At 35.8% G+C, this 21,168-nt stretch overlaps 1 pseudogene; it reads left to right on the top strand.

Moving 5' to 3' along the window:
* The first annotated feature begins 4,561 nt into the window (after positions 1 to 4,561).
* LOC103560553 (small ribosomal subunit protein uS2 pseudogene) lies at positions 4,562 to 10,772 on the top strand (annotated as a pseudogene).
* The last annotated feature ends 10,396 nt before the right edge of the window (positions 10,773 to 21,168 follow it).

Here is a 21,168-nt window from a genome sequence, read left to right on the forward strand (position 1 = left end):
AAACAGATTTACACATCCAAGGAATATTTACCTTTTTTTAAGATTTAAATTGATAAAAGAATAAAATGAAAACAATGGAAAGAGCCTCTGTAAAAAAATAACTTGTGAATTTGAGAAAGAACCAAATTGAAATTAAGCATTCAATGATGAACTAAATAACAAATCAGGTATAATTCAATAAAGAATTGATCAAATAGTACAGAAACATCAGAGAAACAGTAAAGAATGGACCACATAAAGAAAGCTTGTGGGACAAGTAAGATGTAATAGAAACTCCACCAAGAGAATGAGTGAAACTGAGTATTTAAATTGATAATGCTAAGTGTATTCCAGATAAAATGAAAATATGTATCTTCGGATTCAGGAAGGACAGTGAGTCTTGAGCATGATAAATAAAAATAAATCAGCACTTAGACATCATAATTAAATTACAGAAGCACGAACAGAATAAAAGGTCAAAAAGGTATGTAAATTAAAAAAAAACATATTACTTCCTAAGAATGGAAATTTCCTGGCAACTTTTTTTGAACAGCAAAAAGAATAAGAAGCTAGAATACAATGAAAAATCACTTCAAATTTCTGGAAGAAAATTACTGGTATCTCACATTTCAGTATCAAGATCAACTCAATTAGGAGGAAATGTGAAATAACCACGTTAACACCAAAATAAAGAGGAAGTTCGGCACTAGGAGACCCTCATTTTAACAACTAGCAAAAGGTGTGCATGCAGGAAAAGAAAAGACAGTATATATAGCTACCAAGCAGCAAATGCTTCCTTCAAAAGTAACAGTTGAGGGGCGTATGAATAAAAGATCAGGTTAGCCAAGTGGAAAGAAAATGAGGAATAGAGTAGGCATAAAAATAACTGTACTTCAGATATATGAAAGGTCATCCTGAGGTCCAGGAATGGAATCACAGGACAGACCCAGAGGATATATGTAGATTCATCATCAAAAGATATGTAACAGACATATTACAGTGTCTCACACGCTATTCCAAGAAGGTGTGCTGTTATCAACCAGGCAATGGAGAAGTTGGGAAAGGTCTTAAGTAAATTGCTGACATTCAGGTTGTGTTTCCAAAATACAGATGTTGTAGCAGTTTTGTGGAAAGATTATAAGGGGAAGCAAATACAGATGTAAAGGAAACATTGAAACATGTAAAGTCCTAAACAATAATGGAAGCGTGAATGAAAATTTTATAAATTGGGAAAGCAAACTTTTGTGAATGAATGTGTAAAAAAAGGAGAGAGGGAAAGATTTATAATGCTTTTTTTCTGTAGCCTGAGTGTCTGGGAGGGTATTGCTCAAATTTATTGTGGTAGGAATTAGCCAAAGGGAAAAAATGTGAGATGACAATTAAGAATGGGGTAAATGCTGAACTCTTTTAAGGGGTGGGTATATAAAGAGGAATGACATAATCTTTTAGTTTTCAGGAAAAAAGATTGACAAATACAAGTTAATATACCATCTAGGATAAAGGGCTAATTGTTTTGTGCAAAAAGTGCAGTGAGAACAAGAGGGAGACAGTGAGTCTGAATAGACGATTTGACAAAATGATACCTTATTAGGTTTGTGTTCTCGTTACAAGCATTGACAGCTCAAAGTTTCCTGTTCTGCCATACATACAATCTTGGGAAAATCTAAGCATAGTAACAATATTTTCATGTTTTTATTATTGAGCTTAACATTTTAATTATGGCAAGATATTAGGTAGAATAATATTTCATACTTGAAGGAAATGATAATTTAAAAGCTATTTTCTTCTGTACAGATGACCTATGAGAAAAATAGCTCTTTAAAAAACAATACTTTAGTTAGGATTATTTCAAAGAATTCAAACACACAGAAACCAAGGGGAGAGAACAACTTAGTGTTCTGATGACTGTGTATACACCTTGCTTATTACTTCTTTGCAAAGCTCAAAGGTACCAATTCCATGTCCTAGGCAGTGACAGCAGAAATCACACATACTAAATCCATCAACTGCCTAAGACGCAACCTCTATCTTACATATATTGAAGGATTCTCAAGTGTTTACAAATATCTTGTAACAGAGGTCTCCAGACACGCGGGATTTAATTTGGCAGGGCTCACTCTTACTGAGGTGTACTGACTGCTGAGCAGAAGATGTTTCCTGTGGGCCATATCCAAATGAAAAAGCTGAGTGGCATCGGTCTGCAGGGAAAGTGACATATATGGGCTGTATAAGTATCATCTCCAAGAGAAGATGCTATTGCTCCTTCCCTAGTCTGTTTTCCATCTTCCAGCTTTGGTAATGTTGTTGGATAGCAACTCAGGGTTCCTTCTTCTCTTAGAATTGAGCTTGGCCAAAAGGGAGCTACCTTAATCAGACTTCTCCTAATGCCTGACTGGCATGGGGACACCGAAGATCAGTCTCTTGCCTCAAGGTGAGAAAATTGTTCCAATTTGTGCTCCAGCACTTGTCTCTGTTTATAGAGCTGAGAATATATTCTTGCTTACCTTTCTTCTTCTATCCTTTCCTGCTTCCTCAATTCTCCTTCTCCTGAAAGCATTCCCCAAAAAACACTTGAACAAGAATCACCACCTCAGGATCTGCTCCTAGAGAGTAACTGACCTAACTGAGCTATTCTTTTTTTCTCCAAAGTGAGTGGTCCCATTCAACATTGTTGCATTTAATTAAAAGTCCTTCCAGCCAAACAGGCCAGAAACTTCTGGGTTAAAGCTCCGGAGTTTTTCACTCCTCTCCTTGCATAGGAAGTTAGATTTCTCCAAGTTGCTGTCATTTCCTTTAGGGAAATCAGAGTAGACGTTTGTGCACAGTGGTTCAGTGCGATGGCAGTGGCAGAGTCTCCCTGAGAGAGAGCAAATATGTCAGGGTGGTAACATCATCCAGGTGCCACCTAAACTAACTCCAAATTTAGATATATGATTATTCATCTGAAGCTAAAGAAGTTTTTGGTATGGCCAGTGCAAAGGAGCATTATGTGCTGATCATCACATTTTTTTGTTGAAAGAAAATTCTCTTGAGTTAATTTTATGATAGAAATAGAACCCATTACAGATTAGAAATCGAAGTGTTAAGTCAATAGTGTATAAAATTATTTGACAATATCCAACACTTGTCCACGACAAAAGCTCTCAGTTTTTATCAACTTGGTAAATAATATCTACAAAAAACCTATAGCTCACATCAAACTTAATGGCGATAAACTCAAAGCTTTTCCACTAAAATCAGGAAGAAGGCAAGGGAGGCCCCTCTCTCCACTGCTTTTCAACATTGTGCTAGAAGTCCTGGTTAATGCAGTAAGAAAAAAATGGAAGAATTGGGAAGGAGGAAATATAACTGTATTTCTTCTCTGATAACACTGCAGAAAACACAAAATAATTTACAAAATGTGGAAAATGGAAAATAATTTACAAAAAACCTCTTGGATCTAATTGATTACAACAGTTTCAGGAACAAAGTTACTGTAAAAAGTCAGTCATTCTCCTGTATATCAAAAGTAAACATGTGGAATTTGAAATTAAAAGCACAATACCATTACATTAGCATCCCCCAAAATGGAGAATTTAGGTATAAATCTAACAAAATATGGATGAGACCAAAATGATGAAAACTACAAAACTTTAATGAAGGAAATCAAGGAAAAACTATTCAAATTGAGGGATAATCCACAATCGTGTATAGAAATACTCAATATTGTCAATATGTCAGTTCTTCCCAACTTGATTTATAGATTCAATGCAATCTCAATCAAAATCATAACAAGTTATTTTGAGGATATAAAAAAACTGACTCTAAAGTTTATATGAAGAGGCAAAAGACACAAAGTAGCCTACAAAATGTTGAAGAAGAACAAAGTTGAAGGACTGACACCGCCTGACTTCAAGACTTACTAAAAAGTACAGTAATCAAGACCGTGAGGTATTGAGTGAAAATAGATCAATGGCACATAATAGAGAGCCTAGAAATAGACTCACATAAATATAGTCAACTGATCATTGACAAAGGAACAAAGGCAATGCAATGGAGCAAAGATAGTTTTTTCAAAAAATGTCATTGGAACAACTGGAAATTAACATGCAAAAAAATGAAACTAGACACAGACCTCAAACCTTTCACAAAAATTAACTTCAAATGGATCATAGGCTTAAATGAAAAACTCAAAACTATAAAACTCCTGGAAGATAACATAGGAGAAAACCTAGGTGGCCCTGGGTATGGTGATGACTTTTTAGATACAACATTAAAGGCATGATCCATGAAAGAAAATAAATTCATAAGCTGGACGTTTTTAAAATTAAAACCTCTGCTCCGCAAAAGATAATAACAAGAGAATGAGAAGACAAGCCACAGAGTGGGAGAATACATTTACAAGAGACATACCTGATAAAGGACTGTTACTCAAAATACACAAAGATCTCTTAAAACTCAAAAGAATGAAAACAATCTGATCAAGAAATGGGCCAAAGACCTTAAAGGATACCTCACCAAAGAAGATATCCAGATGGCAAATATGCATCTGAAAATATGCTCCACAGGATAAATTATCAGAGAAATACAAATTAAAGAAAACATGAGATACCACCTATTAGAAAGGCCAAAATTTGGAAATACACCACCGAATGCTGACAAGGATTCAGAGAAACAGGAACTCTCAGTCTTTGCTAGTGGAAATACAAAATGGTACAGCTGCTTTGGAAGACATTTTGGTGGTTTCTTAAAAAACTAGACATACTCTTACCATACAACCTATCAATTGAACTTTTTGGTATTTACCCAAAGGAGTTAAAAAAATTTTCACATGGAAATCTGCACGTGGATATTTATAGCAGCTTTATCCATAATTACTGAAACTTGACAGCAACCAAGATGCTTTCTAGTAGGTGAGTGGATAAACACACTGTAGCATATCCAGACAATGGGATATTATTCAGAACTAAAAGAAATGAGCTATTAAGCCATGAAATGACATGAAGGAAACTTAAATGTATATTAAGAAATCAGAGAAGCCAATCTGAAAAGGTTATTTAATGTGATTCCAACTGTGTGACATTCTGGAAAAGAAAAAATTATGGAGATAGCAAAAAGATCAGTGATTGCCAGGGATTGGGTGGGGATGAGTGGTGAATAGCTGGAGCACACAGGATTTTTAAAGCAGTGAAGATATTCCGTATGATACTATAATGAAGGATATATGTCATTATATATATGTCCATATTTATAGAATGAACAAAATGAAGAGTGGATTTTGGTGATGATATGTCAATGTAAGTTCATTGATTGTGAAAAATGTTCTACTTTGGTGGAAGATGTTGATAATGGTGGGGGGGCTATGCATGTGTGGGGGTAGGGGGTATATATGAAATCTGTATACCTTCCTCTCAGTTTTGCTGTGAACATAAAACTGCTCTAAAAAATAAAGTCTACTTAAACAAATAAGTAGGGAGAGAATACATACAAAGAAGAGACTCAATCTTCTTGGATTATTGTAGAGCTCAGATTTTGGGGAGGTATAAAGGAAAAAATAGGGCTGGCCCGGTGGCACAGTGGTTAAGTTTGCACGTTCTGCTTCTTGGCGGCCTGGGATTTGCTGGTTCAGGTCCCGGGTGCGGGCATGGCACCGTTTGGCACACCATGCTGTGGTAGGCATCCCACATATAAATTAGAGGAAGAAGGGCATGATGTTAGCTCAGGACCAGTCTTCCTCAGCAAAAAGAGGAAGACTGGCAGTAGTAGCTCAGGGCTAATCTTCCGGAAAAAAAAAAAAGGAAAAATATATACAGACATACGTGTGTGTGTGTGTGTGTGTGTGTGTATGTATATATATACATACATATATTTACATACATATATGCACACGCAAAGATTTTAAAAATGACTAATTTAGAAGATCACATCTGAGAGAAAGTGGTTATCACAGAAATCCAATCTATGTCAAGTGTGCCTAATAAACTGAATGAATTGTAGAATGAGAATTATCATTATATTGGTATAGTGGAGAACACTGGGCTTCTTCCCATTGTGCAGTAAGGATAAGTGTGTGACTGGTCTGGATTCAAGAGAATTCAACAGGAGAGAAAGGAGAACAATGTGAATAGCACTCTGATGATTTGCTGCTAAACAGAAGCATGGAAAAAAGTGGTAACTAGAGGAAAATATTGGGTTAAGGGTGGTGTTTGTTCATTTCTTTTGTGGTGAAATATATTACAGTGTTTCCTAATGTTGATAGAAATTACTATTCAGGAAGAAAAGGGAAACTTACAAATGGAAATTCTTTGTATAGGTGCACCAGGGGAATTCAATGCACACATGGAGAGTTTGACATTGGATGGAAACATTTCTGACTCATCCATTGTAATAGGGGTTTTAAAAAGAAAAAAGAAGTTTCATAAATTTGGCACTGGGTAAACACGGGAGATCTTTTGTGATCACCTGCATTAGCTCAGTGATGTAAGAAGCAACATTGTCAACTGACCAAGGCCTGGGAAGAAGGCTTGGAGAATTAGTTGTGTAGAAAAGTAGGAAAAATGAATTGATATGAGAAGTATAGGAGAGCCCACTTGAGGCTTCATCGATTAATGAAAGGTGAGAATGTGTGCACACACTTGCTTGTGTATGTGTGTGCATCTTCAGCTATATTTACATGGTGCCTTGCAGGGAGAATATCAATTAATTAATTAATTAATTTACTTATTCACTTTTAAGATTGACACCCGAGCTAACATCTGTTGCAAACTTCTGTTTTTCTTTTCTTCCCCTTCTCCCCAAAATCCCCCAGTACATAGTTGTATATTCTAGTTGTGGGTCCTTCTGGTTGTGCTATGTGGGACACTGCCTCAGCATGGCTTGATGAGCAGTGCTAGATCCATGCCCAGGATCCCAACCGCCAAAACTCTGGGCCACCAAAGTGGAGCACACGAACTTAACCACTCAGCCATGGGACCGGCCCAACAGGCAGAATACTTAGTTCAAACTGGTTATAATCCACACACCCACAATCTCAGGAGTTTACTCAAGGGAGAGAGACCAAATTTGAGGCTATGTGGAAGGGGATAATTATAAATGTGGGCAACTAGTTTACAACATGTATTCAGAGAAGTGAGAATCTAAAGGGTTGATAAAAAGTGAAAAGATCAGTAGCTTGTAGGTCATGAAAAAGCCTATAGATATTTTAGAAGCAAGATATTTGCGTGATTGAGCTATAAAGGCAAGAAGGTGGTAGTTAGGCAGGGGAACATTGAAATTGAAATTCGGGAAATGGTTCAATTACTGTTGATTAAAAATCTAGGCGTGGCAATTAGAATGTCTGAGGTGGGGTGAAAGACAAATTCATTAGCAGGAAGAAAATGAAGACACTATGGTGAACAATGACATATTTATATTGAATGATCATGAATGATGAAATATATAACTGGCAAAATACAATGAAGCACACTAAAATCTTCACTGAATGAGAGAAATCACAGAAGGAAGTAAATGACAGCAAACACTGAGGAATCTAATTATATAAACTGACGGCATATGGATCAAACTGCTGATCTTTCCGAAAGTCTAGACGTTAAGGAATTTGGCGGAGGCTGAGTTGTGTGGCGACTGAGATAAACTAGAAGATAGGGCATGCTGAGTCTGGCTCTCATCCTAAATTAGGGAGTGAGTCACATAAGTGTAGGTAGCTGTGCTAATTATAGTCTCTAATGGCACTGGACTCTTAGGCACGACATTTATGAGTGGAAGTTAAGTGGAAGTCTCATCAGGAACATAAGGAGCTCTCTAGGTCTTACTTTAACCCTGCTATCTTACTATGTGTGATAAGGCAAGAAACAGAGAGCCTTTTAGTTAATGCCAAACTTGGATGAAAGCAATGTTGAGGCTGAGGAACGACTCATGCCATCATGACAATTCTTTTCTTTCTTTCTTTTTGTTGTTTGGTTAATAAGATTGGCCTTGAGCTAACATCCATTGCCAATCTGCTTCTTTTTGTTTGAAGAAGATTGCCCCTGATCTAACATCTGTGCCCATCTTCCTCTATTTTGTATGTGGGATGCTGCCACAGCATGGCTTGATGAGTGGTGTGTAGGTCCATGACAGGGATCCAAACCTGTGCACCCTGGATCTGAATCTGTGAGCCCTGGGCAGCCAAAATGGAGTGCATGAACTTAACCACTATGCCACTGGGCCATCCCCAGTCCTGACAATTCTTATTTTTGGGGGGCGGGAGGGTAAGATTAGCCCTGAGCTAATATCTGCCACAAATCCTCATCTTTTTGCTGAGGAAGACTGGCCCTGAGCTAACATCTGTGCCCATCTTCTTCTATTTTATATGTGGGACTCCTGCCACAGCAGGGCTTGATAAGTGGTGCCATGTCTGCAACCAAGAATCAGGATTGGTGAACCCCAGGCTGCAGAAGTGGAATGCGTGAACTTAACTGCTGCACCACTGGGTTGGTCCCAGTCCTGATCATTCTTTAACAGAGCAAAGCTTATGAATAAATCTCCTTTCATAAGCTAGTACCGTATATGACAGGGTATTATTTTTAATAATATTTTTGAATACTATAATAACTTTGTATACTTACCAATTTATTATTTCAAGCATGGCCTAACGTAATAAACATATCCTCAGTGGGGGGAAACCAAATAGCTGAAAATGCAAATGGAAAACAAAAAAATCTTAAAATTGCTGAACACTCATAAATGAAGAACTGAGATTCTCAAATATCTTTTGTTGTCTAGGAAAGCATTTCTTGCAGTAACTTTTACTTTTTACTCTTCTCAAACACCTGGACAATTTTTAAAGCAAGCACATGTTGCTTTTATTTCTCTTTTTGCAGAGATCCAAAATTATTGTGGCAATTATTATTGCTTTAGTGTAAATAAGTCAAAAAAAGTATTTTGTTTATCAAAGTTCCATCTTTTCAAAAAGTGGTTGAAAAATTTCAATATTCGTCAAAGAGAAATATGCATAGAAGGATATCAAAAGGAAAAGTAATAGAAGTTTGACCAAATTCACAATCTATCTGAAAGTCATTCAAATGCCTTGCCATAAAAATAATTGTTGGAAATACAAGAGACTACTCTTGCTAGAATAAAACATTTACTACTTTGACCATGCTAGGAGCATGACAGTTTCATTTATTTTCAGATATTATAGCTCTTCCATTCCCAGTTTCTTTTGGAAACAGAAGAGTAGGGATGCATAAAAATTTAACAAAGCGTAAAATATAAGATAAAATAAACTTCAAGGGTATATGAGTCACAATGAAGTTTCAATGTATACGAAATATACTTTATAAATATATTTATAAAATATAGGGCTAATTAAGTTGTTTGAACAAAATCAATTCAGTGACTGACCTCATATTTTAAAAAGTCCATGCACTGGGAAGTTCAGGGATTCAAGAAACCATTAAAACACATGTATAGACACACACACACAGACACAGACACACACACATGCTTCTTGTATAGGATTTTGTATTGTGAACTCTTAGTTCCCCAGCTTTTGGAAAGTTGTTTGATAGGTTTCATTAGTACAAAACATCCTACATTATAACTTGGAGACTTCAGTCCTGTTTCTTGCTCTGGTGGGTACAAATCTGTCACCTTGGACAGATCATTACTCTCTGAATATCATTTTCGGTAGCAGAGATAATAACTATGCCTATCTCACACACATGTTGTGATAATTTATAAAAGACCTTGGGAATGGCCTAGAGTATAAAAATATAAGATAATATTTTAATAATTATTAAAGGCAACAGAAGTTCCAAAGATAGGCTCTCGCCTTCTCCTGGATTACCTGGATTCCTCTAGAAAGTTTTATTAAATGTCCACAAGACTTAGGTATTTAAGTTTTATATAAGCCTTGTGGCAACCACAAAACCATAACTTATAATAGACACACACAGAGTGTACACAGAGTTGTTCTGAGTTCCTGTCCTGACTTAAAGGAAAATTTTCACAACATCCAGAGCCCTTGATATTCTGTAAATGGAGAAGGAAAACATCCTCAAATTCCTTGCAGCAGGAACTCACTTTGGTGGCAGCACCCTTGACTTCCAAATGGAACAGTACACCTACAGAAGGAAAAGTGGTGGCACCTACATCATAAATCTGAAGAGAACCTGGGAGAAGTTTCGGCTGGCAGCTCTTTTCATTGTTGCCATTGAGAACGTGGCTGATGTCGGTGTCACATCCACCAGGAATGCAGGCCACGGAGCTGTGGTGCAGTTGGCTGCTGCCACTGGAGCCACTCCTGTCTGGCCTCTTCATCCCTGGAACCTTCACTAACCAGATCCAGGCACTCTGGCTGCTTACTGATCCAGGGCTTGGCCCCAGCCTCTCCCAGAGGCTCTCATGTTAACCTGCCTCTCACTGCTCTGTAACACTGACTCCCCTCTGTGCCAGCTATGTGAAGGCTGCCATCCCAAAGCAAGGAGTTCACCGGGCGAGTCTGTGGTCAATGTCACCCAGGAAGTTCTGTGCATGTGCGGCACCATCTCCCATGAGCACCCTCAGGAGGTCATCCCTGATCTCCACTTCTAGAGAGATCCTGAAGAGATTGAAAGGGAAGAGCAGGCTGCTGCTGAAAAGCCTGTGACAAAAAAGAAATTTCAGGGCGACTGGACTGCTCCAGCTCCCCAGTTCCCTGCTCCTCACCCAAGGGCACAGACTGGTCTGCAGGTGCAGGGGCCCTCCCTGCCTGCCCAGTAGTCCCCACTGACGGCCGCAGCACTCAGCCCCCACTGCTCAGGCCACTGAATGAACCAAGGAGTGGTCTTTAGCAGTTCTTTCACAGACTCTTGAATGGAAAATGGAATAAGATTGACAGAAAATAAGCAGTTTCTAAAAAAATAAAAAGGAACCACTCTTTTGTTTGCTATCATGCTGTGGGACTCGTCAATACAAGCCCCGTTGTCTTTCATGGCTTGGTGTTTTGGGGACCTGTCCCTCAGACGGGAGTCCCAAAAGTTGGGGCACTCGATGTACAGTCCAAACTCTTTGCTCTTCAGGAAGAAGTCGGGGCTTGAGGGTCTCTCCTCATGGTATGGTGTTGTGCCGGGGGTGGCGTTTATGATGAGAGTGTGTCTCAGCCTTTCCCACCCGCTTTGATGTGGGTATTTTCTCGTTTCCACTTAAGAGAAAATTGGAGCATGCATCAAATTCTTTATTGTACTGAAAAGGGGAACACAAAGCAAACTCCTTGAGAAATTAAGCAAACTTCCAAGATATGCTAAAAAGGGCAAAATCTTTAAAAAGAAAAAAAAGTGAAAACTGGGATGGCCTACTGGACATCAAAACAAAATACACACACATTGAGTTTAGAGCTAAGAAAACTTGTGTTTAAATATCTACTTTAACGTTAAATAGCTGTGTACTTAGCTTTATTTTATGAACTTTTGTTCATAAAATAGGGAATTGAAAAAGTAGCAGCTAAATCAAAGAATTATTGTTCTAATTTATATTACATTTTCTTAATTTTTTATATTATTGAAGCAATCATTGTACTTTAGGATAATTTATTTGTAAAACTCTATTGTTGAAGAAATCTTGACTGAGATAAACATGCTACCTGACCTAATCTTATTGATTTTTAGAGGCTGTTGAATTGTAAGATTTTCTTTCATAAAGTTGTTTACCAGTATTTCATTTAACTGCAAGTTTTGGTACTTATTGTCCATTTAGTATAGAAATAGACTGGATTGTTTCATAATGTATATCATTCATCTTCAAACAATTATATTGATATCACGCTAAGTATCATCTTCATTTCACAGGCAAGAAAACTATGGCACTGAAAGTTTAAGTTTAATATCCTGATTTTCATAGTCAAAATGTCACCAAGACAAAATTCAAAGAACGTTGGACTGTACTCCAAAAGAGAACACGCAACTCCTCACAGATTGTTGCCTAAGCACGTAGTAGGCTTGGTAGGAAAAAAAGTGCCATCATGTCACCTTCATTTATGTAAGTATATGATTCAACTATTTCAGATTTTTAAAAATTTGAATAAGAAAATAGGTTTTTTTCTTGTAAATCATTTCAAAAACCTTTATTGTTCACAGTGCCTGAATTTAAATTTGATGTGGACTCTTGGCTTTTGTTAACTGAAGTATTTCCCATTAGCATTCTAATTACATCAACCACACATACTGGATCTCTTATTTTGTACTTATTATTTCCAGATAGACTTCGTTGAAAATTAGGATCTAACTTACATTATTTCAAAGGAGTTCCAGAACATGACATTTAGCATTTTAGAAATCAAAGTTGCATTCTTTTTTATGCTGTAACCGTATTGGATATATGTATGCCTCTTGTCTTTCAAGCCTGAAATTAATTTCCTGAAATGTGCATTTTAACTATATGATAAGCATTGAGTCCCAAAAAGAGTTTGCTTCAGTGAAGAATAACTAAGCCGTGGGCATTGCTTTCAATCTTTAATGGAATGCAGATTACCCATTAAAAAGCAAAGCCTTCATTTCATAAATTGAATAGAAAAATGATTGAAAATAATTATAACTGGTTGAAAGTAGGTCACTTGGACAAGTCAAAGCTAAGTATCTCTCCAAGGGCCTGTAGTGTTTTTATTTAATTTTGAATATAAAATATTTTCATTTATTTTAAACATCTAATGTTTTGTGCTTTTCCCTTAAAACTAGGGTTGATTGCTGTTTCAGCATTAAGTTTTCTTTTATTTAAAAAATAAATTCTGAAATTTCATTAATATCAGATTAAAAAACATATCTTCAATATCATTGAAACTAAAACTCTTGCAGAAAACATTTATCCTTCTACTTTGCTAGCAACTTAACCTTATAGGAATAATTAAACGAATTCCTAAAGGAATAATTACAGGTAAAATAAAATATTTTACTTTCTCATTCTTAATTTCATCTAACAGATAAGATCTTGTTCAAAATAGGAAGACAAACAATGTCTCAGATGATTATAGCATGTAGATAAATGAAATAAATAATAGCAATGTTATAAGGGACAGGTGGAAGAAACTGGGAATTTTCTGTTGTAAGATGCGTGCACTATACATGAAGTGGTATAGTACCTTTTGAAAGGAGAATTACGTTAGTTGTAAATTATATTACAAACTCCAGAGCAACCACTAAAAAAAGAAGAAAAAGTATAATTAATATGTTAAGAGAGGATAGAAAACAGAATCATAAAAAGTGATCAATTAATATCACAGAAGGCAGAAAAGGAGTGGAAGACAAAGAACAAGGGCAATGAATAGAAAATAGTTACCAATATGGTAGATACTAATCCAACTATATCAGTAATCACCTTAACCCTGAATGGTTTATAGATAGAGACTGCCAGAGTGGATTAAAAAAATAATATCTCACTATATGTTGTCTACAAGAAACCCTTTTATTTAAGACATAGATTAAAAGTAAAAGGATGGAAAAAGATGTTTCACTTCAGCAGCAATGGAAAGAAAGCTGGGGTAATGTTAATAGCCCTATTGTTTGCCGGGCTGTCCTAACAAATTATCACAGACTAGCTGGTTTACACAACAGAAATTTATTTTCTCACAATTCTGGATGCTGGAAGTTTGAGATCAAGGTGTTGGCAGGGTCAGCTTCTTCTAAAACCTCTTGCCTTGGTGAATGGTTAACCATTGTAGGGGAGGAAGACATTTTCTCTACCCTCTCTGGGTTCGTCTGGCTGGAGAATGAATTAAATTCACATGAGACAGAATAACAGGAGAAAATTAAATAAAGCTTTATAACATGTATACATGGGAGAGGCTCAGGCAAGCTGAGCAACTTGCCAAAATGGCTGAAGCCACCACCTTAAATATCATAACCAGCTAAAGACAAAAGAGGATGCTGGGGGTGGAGGGGGAGTCAATCATGGGAGATTAACACACAAGTACAGTAAACAAATGCAGATTTAAGTCCTTGCCTTTGGCATTGATTAAGAGTTTCTAGAGATAAAGTCATCCCCCTTCTTCCTGGTACAGAGAGGGAGACACCTTTACAGATGGAGATTTCCCTTATAAATGTAAATGTCTCCTAACAAAGTGCAAGCAAGTTCCACTCCTCAGAGCCTCCCTCCTGTCTGCAGTTTATTAAAAGTAACCAGCCCCAAATAATCCTCATGCCAAAGAGACATATATGGGTTGGCCAATTCCAGGACCCCACACCATCATCTTCCTAAGTCTTCACATGGCTTTCCCCGGGTGTGTTTTTGTTTCCTAATCTCCTCTTCTTTTAAGAAAACAAGTCATATTGGATCAAGGTCCACCATATTGACTGCATTTTCACTTAGACCCCATCTCCAAATACAGTCACATTTTGAGGTAGTAGGTCCCATGCCTTAAACATATGATTTTGAAGAAACACAATTCAGCCCATAATGGGTAGCCATATTAATTTTAGGCAAACCAGATGTCAGAGCAAGGAAAATTATCAGAGATGTAGAGAAGCACTATATGATGAAAAAGGGGTCTATTCTCTAGGATGTTATGACAATCCTTGATGTGTAAGTGCCTAACAACAGTGTCAAAATAGTAAGGCAAGAAATGATAGAACTGCAAGAAAATATAGACAAATGTACTATTATAGTTGGAGACATCAACATGCTTCTATCAGTAATTGACAGATCCAGGAAGCAGAAAATCAGTCAGGATGTAATTGAACTGAGCAACATCATCAATCAAATGGATGTACTTGACATTTATGGAATACTTCATCCAACAACAGTAGAATACACATTCCTCTCAAGCTGGCATGGAGCATTCATCAAGATAGACCACATTCTGGGCAATAAAACACACCTTAAAAAATTTAAAATAATAGAAAACAATGTTCTCAGACCAAAATCGAATAAACATAAAAATCAATAATAAAAAGATACCTTAAAAATCCCAAGTATATGGAGCTTAAACAGCACATTTCTAAATAGCACATGGGTCAGAGAATATCTCAAAAGAAATTTATGAATACTTTGATGTACGAAAATACAGCTCATCAAAATTTGTGGGATGCAGCAAAAGTGCCTAAAGGGTAATTTATAGTATTGAGTGCATACATTACAAAAGAAGAAAGATTTAAAATCAGTATTCTAATATTCATCTTAAGACACTAGAAAAAGAAGAAAAAATTAAATTCAAAGGAAGCAGGAAAAAAAATCAGAGAAGTCAATGAAATTAAGAAATCAATAGAGGAAATTAATGAAATGAAAAGTTTGTTCTCTGAAAAGATCAATAAAATTCGTAAGTCTGTATTCAGCCTAATCAAAAAAAAGAGGAGAGACACAAATTACTGATGATAGAAATGAAAGTGGGGCCATCACTACTGATTCAGTGGATATAAAAAGGATAATAAAGAAATATGATGGATGACTCTATGCCCGCAAGTTTGAAAACTCAGATAAATAGACAAATTCCTTGAAAGACACAATCTAACAAACTCACAAAGATAGATAATCTGAATAACTTTCTATATATTAAAGAAATTGAATTAATAGTAACCTTCAAAATAGAAAGCACCAAAACTATATGGGTTCACTGGTGAATTCTATCGAACATTTAAGGAATAAATTCTATCAATTCTTTACAGTCTTTTCCAGAAAATAGAAGCAGAGGGAATATTTCCTGAGTCGTCCTATGAGGGCAGACTCAGGTTTGGATCCTGGGCATGGACATGGCACTGTTCATCAGGCCATGCTTAGGTGGCGTCCCACATGCCACAACTAGAAGGACCCACAACTAAAATATACAACTATGTACTGCGGGGATTTGGGGAGAAAAAAACAGGAAGGAAAAAAGAAGATTGGCAACGTTGTTAGCTCAGTTGCCAATCTTTAAAAAAAAAAAGGAAATTGGGGAAAACTATGCACCAGGAGTGGTGGTGGAGAGGGGTAAATGAGAACTTTCTGTATTTCCAGCTGCTCAGAATTTCTAGGTATTGTCTATTGTTTACTTTGTTTTGTGTTGCTAGATCTCTTTGGTGTTTTTCACCAAAAGAATTCTTTGCCATCTGCAAATAAGGAGAGTTTTGTTCCTTCTTTTCTACCTGCATGCATTTTTTTCCTTGTTTTATTTGACTGCCTAGACTCTCCAGTGCTGTGTAAAATAGAGGTGGGAGGGAGAGGCAATCTCGTCTTATTCCCGATTTTGGAGGGAAAGCACTCACTCACCATTAACTATGATGTTAACTCTAGGTGACTCATAGCTGTCTATTATTAGTTTGAGGAAGTTCTATTATATTGGCAGTTTCCCGAAAGCCTTTAGTAGGGATGGATGTTGCTTTTTGTCAAATGCTTTTTCTGCTTTTATTGAGATAATCATGAGTAAGTTTTTTGGTTTGTTTGCTTGTGTTTTTTTTGTTGTTTTGTCCTTTATTCTACTGACAGAGTGTGTTATGTTCATTATTTTCTGGATTTTAACCTACTATACCTTTCTTAAATAAACTCCACTTGGTCATGGTGTATATAGGTTTCTATATGTTGCTGGATTCAGTTTGTTCATATTTTTAAAGATTTTCATGTGTATGTTCATGATAGATATTGGTCTACGGTTTTCATTTCTTTTGATTTTTTTTCCTGCATCTATGTTAAGGTAGTCCTGGCCTAATAAAATGAGTTGGAAACTTTGTGTAGGATTGAGAGATCTTTTCCACCTTAAATGTTTGATAGAATTACCCCAGCTTCTTTTGTGGGAAGATTTTTAATTAATTCAATTTTATTACTTGATATGTCTATTTACAGATCTATTTATTCTTGTTTCAATTTTGGTAATTTCTGTCTTTCTAGGAATTTGCTGATTTTGTCTAATGTCTCTTATTAGCACAACACTTCGTATTTCCTTATAATTAGTTGAATATCTATAAAGTCTACATGTAACAGCTAGATCGCAAGTTAACATGAGGGAAGTCATCTTAGGGAAAAGAAGCAATATTGTAACTATGACCCTGACTCACTAGTCTCAGTGAATACTTTCTAGCCTGCATGTAGCCTAGATGATTAAGCACCTCTCGCTTTTACAAAATATGTGCTCTAGTAGTTCTGAGTCTTGCTTACCTGTATCTCCCAGGTGTGATAAGACAACTTTGTTCTCTGAGTTCCCCAGAACATGACGACCTCCAGAAAGAAAATTTTCATTGGTACCCATCAGAAATGACAGAAGAAAGAGATAACACAGTGCCTTGAAGTTCATCACACCCGATAGTTGACATCCCTAGCCCCCTCCTTCCCTGCCCGTTTCCTGTATATAACTACCTCTAGATTCTGTATGACTTTAGGATGGTTCTTCAGGATACTAGTCCTCCATCTTTGGATTATGCTAGCTAATAGGATGAATTTTCCTTTCTCAATCACCAGCTTGTTTGCAATTGATTGGCACCAGATTGCAGTGAGCAGAACGAACCCCTTTCTAGTTGCTTACAGTAGAGGCATTCCTCTTTAATTTCTGTGATCTGAATTTTAATGGCTATATAGATTGAACATATGTCTCCCTCACTCTGCTGTTAGAAAAATTCAGAATCAGTGTATTATGTGAAAAGAAGCTACTTTTAACAGCATACATGAAAGTAAAGTTCTTTATCTTCAAATAATTTAAGAAATATTTCTTCTACTTTTAAAGTTTTTATCTTCCTTACTATACTTCTAAAAGAATACTAAGAGCGTATTTAATCATTCAGTTACACTCAAGCTTTCATTCTACTGCAAACAAGCTAGGTGAATGATGAGAACAGAAATTAATCAAAACAACTCCGATCTTTAAGTGGTTTCTCACTACAGAAAGGATTGTCATAATGTTTTAATGACCATCATGATTTTAAAGACAATTCACACTCCATCCCTAACATTCTTCTGAGTCAAACCTTGCTCAATAGTTTCAGGTGATTCTGATGTAGACAGTCTTGAATACACTTAGAAAACACTGTTCTAAGAGGGCAATATAACACTGATGTCTATACAAATCAACTCAGCGTTTCTGTTCATTATTGTCCCAGAGTAAAAACTATTAACCCATCGTTTGTGCCAACAAGCAAATGTAGGATAAATAGTATTTGCCATAACATCAAAATCTGAGTGAATTTAATTTTTATCTTTATATATGTCACGCAGTTTACTGCTGTGTAACTCTTAAAAATTATATTAAGATTTTATAGAAAAATAGAGGCTTCCAATGTATTCTGATCTTTAAGAGACTAGTAGTATAGTATAATTTTCAAGCTAAATAGGCATACTTAGCTTGATATGTGTATTTTTCATCATGCATTAACTTTATTGTCTGTCATACATTTTCATACACCTCAAAGGAGACTTGGTTTAATTCTATCTTTGTACCATTTCATGAAACAAATGTGTGTTTCAATTTTAAATTGTCATTTCTGTAAGTTGGTGTTCAAAAATGGTGTTTCTATTTTGTATATTTTCAGCTGGATCTTGGACCAGAAAATATAAATACATTTCTCATCATATTTCTCACTAAAAATTAATTTCAGAGGTAATGATTAAGATGCTAACATGATTTCAATGAAAATAATAATGACTCAATATTTTAAAATTGTGAAATATAATATGCCAAAATAAAACACTGCTTTTTTTTAAACTGCCAAACCACTTGATATCACTTGACAGAATTGGTAGTCAGAATATTGTCCTCAAATATGTCCATGTCCTGATCTCAGAACTTGCGAATATGTTACTTTACATAGTATAAGAGACTTTGAAGATGTGATTAACTTAAGGAGATTACATGGATATGCCCTATGCAATTACAAGGGTCCTTGGAAATGCAAGAGCCAGGCAGAAGAGAGAGAGGGGAAGGTGGCTACAGAATCACGGTCAGAGAAATGAAGTGTTGCTGGCTTTGGAGATAGAGAGGCCACAAATGATGAATCAAGCAGCCTATGAAAGCTGGAAAATGTGAGAAAATGGACTCCACTGTAAAGCCTCTAGAGATGAAGGCAGTCCTGCAAAGACCTTGATTTTAACCCAGTGAGATTTACTGGACTTCTGGCCTAGTGAACTGCAAGATAATAAATTTGCATTGTATTAAGCAACTAAGATTGTAGTAATTTGTTATGCCAGCAATAGAAAACTAATGGGATGTGAGTGAGCATGATAAACATGAACCACCAGTGATCTACAGGCCAAACTTTGTCAAATACTGGAATAGATTGTAAATTTCAGCAGCAATCAGCACCATGAGAAATGGCCAGTTTTAGCTTGGCCAAATGAAATAGAAGTTGGGCAATTACTAAAACACAAAAATACTTGAGTTAATGCACTCAGATCTATAAAAACATTATGTTCATACAGTCGTGCACTGCAAAACAATGACATTTCTGTCAATGACCAGCTGCATATATGACAATGGTGGTCCCATGAGATTCCTACCATATAGCCTGTGTTTGGTAGGCTAGACCATCTGGTTTGTGTAGGTACACTCTATGATATTCACAAAGTGACAAAATTTGTCTAACAACACATTTCTCAAAACGTATCCTGTCATCAAAGCAAAACATGATTGTATTTACCGTCATTATTATTATACTACAAGCAAAAATAAGCCCTACGTAAAAGTAAGTTTTAATATTCCTATTGCATCTGATTTTAAATGATTTTTATTAGTGACATATTCTAGTCAGAATATTAAAAGTTTATTTGACTTCTGATATAAACATGTGTCAACCGAGAAATTCCAAAATTGATTGTGGGGTTTATTTTATATTTTTAAAGCATTATAAAACCTGTGAGGATGCTTTTACTATCCAAAAAATCTTGCTGCTTGATATTATTTTTTGATGCTTTCAATGACTCTTGCATTGTACAAGTACTCTTCAGTATTACCAAATTTAATCTTTGCAAAAGCCCTGTGATATGAATTACATTATTCCTATGTTAAATACAAAGAATCTGACATAAGATGCTTTAGTGACATTCCAAAATTCAGCTTTGCTAGGCCCCAGAGTTGTAATCAAATCTAAACTAATCCTACACCTATGTCCTTTAATTTATTAATATACTACATACATACCAAAACCCCTTTTTCAATGTCAAATCACTTTATTTCTCCTCCTCCTCCTGCACACTCCTCTTTGCCTCATTTATATACCCAGGTGTGGTTAAAGATTATTTTTTGTTCTACTGAGTATAAATATTTAATGACCTTCTGCATTAGTTCTTAGTTAAAATCAAATTTGATTTCCTGAATGTATATGCTTCTACAAAAGAAATAAAACTAAAGAGAACGGTAGATAAAAATGGTAAAACAGATTAAATCATAACTAAAGGAAATATTAACATATATGGGATTATAGCTTTGTACATTGTGATACCTTTTTAATGGAAAAATATCCCGAACATCACGTGAGTTTTCTCATTTAATGTAGTACACATCACTGCCATTCCATTATTCAAAAGAAATAATTCCCCACATCTTCCAGCAGGTGACAGCATAGTCTCACTATTTGAATCACAGTTTATGCTTTTAACTAGGCAAAACTAAATGGTAAAAACACAGGAATAAAGAATATTTTAGAAACATACTTTGGAGGTTTAAAATATCTTTCTTCCTGAAAAATATGTACTGATTATAGAAAAATTTCATACTCCTTTATGATTGTAAATTATATTTAGGTATGGAAAAAGTAAAATTCAAAATCATGGTGGGTTTCCCTTCAAATTATAACTTTTCCCAGAATCATTTCCCGTATATTGGATAAAATTATCTTTGAGAGAATATTACTGTTTAATCAATCTAAAATAAAATCAAATATGCTTTAAAAATCTGTTTGCTTTAACTAATTTGATATATGTTATTTATTGTTATAATCCTAAAACTATTTGCCTATTTAATTAATTTAAAGAATAAAATGTAGCATTAGAAAATTTTCTAGAATGTCCAGTTCTGTACAGCGTAGGGCAAACACATTTCCATTATCAAATTAGTTTTTCTCCTCTGTTCCCTAGCTTAATGACATCACTGTCCAATTGATTTTGTCAATCCAGTAAATTCAATTTTTTCAAGCTGACCGTCTCTCTTTACCTTATTCCACACATCAACTCTTATTCTCTCCTACCAGTTTTACCACTTAAATATTTATAGTACCTGTCCAGTCCTTTCAATCCCCCTGTCACTTCTGTGGTCTGAGCCACCACGTCACCTAGATAACATCACCAACCTCATGAATCACCCACCAGCCT

This window comes from Equus przewalskii, chromosome 16, assembly GCF_037783145.1.
Source record: "Equus przewalskii isolate Varuska chromosome 16, EquPr2, whole genome shotgun sequence".
NCBI classification, from domain to species: Eukaryota; Metazoa; Chordata; class Mammalia; order Perissodactyla; family Equidae; genus Equus; species Equus przewalskii.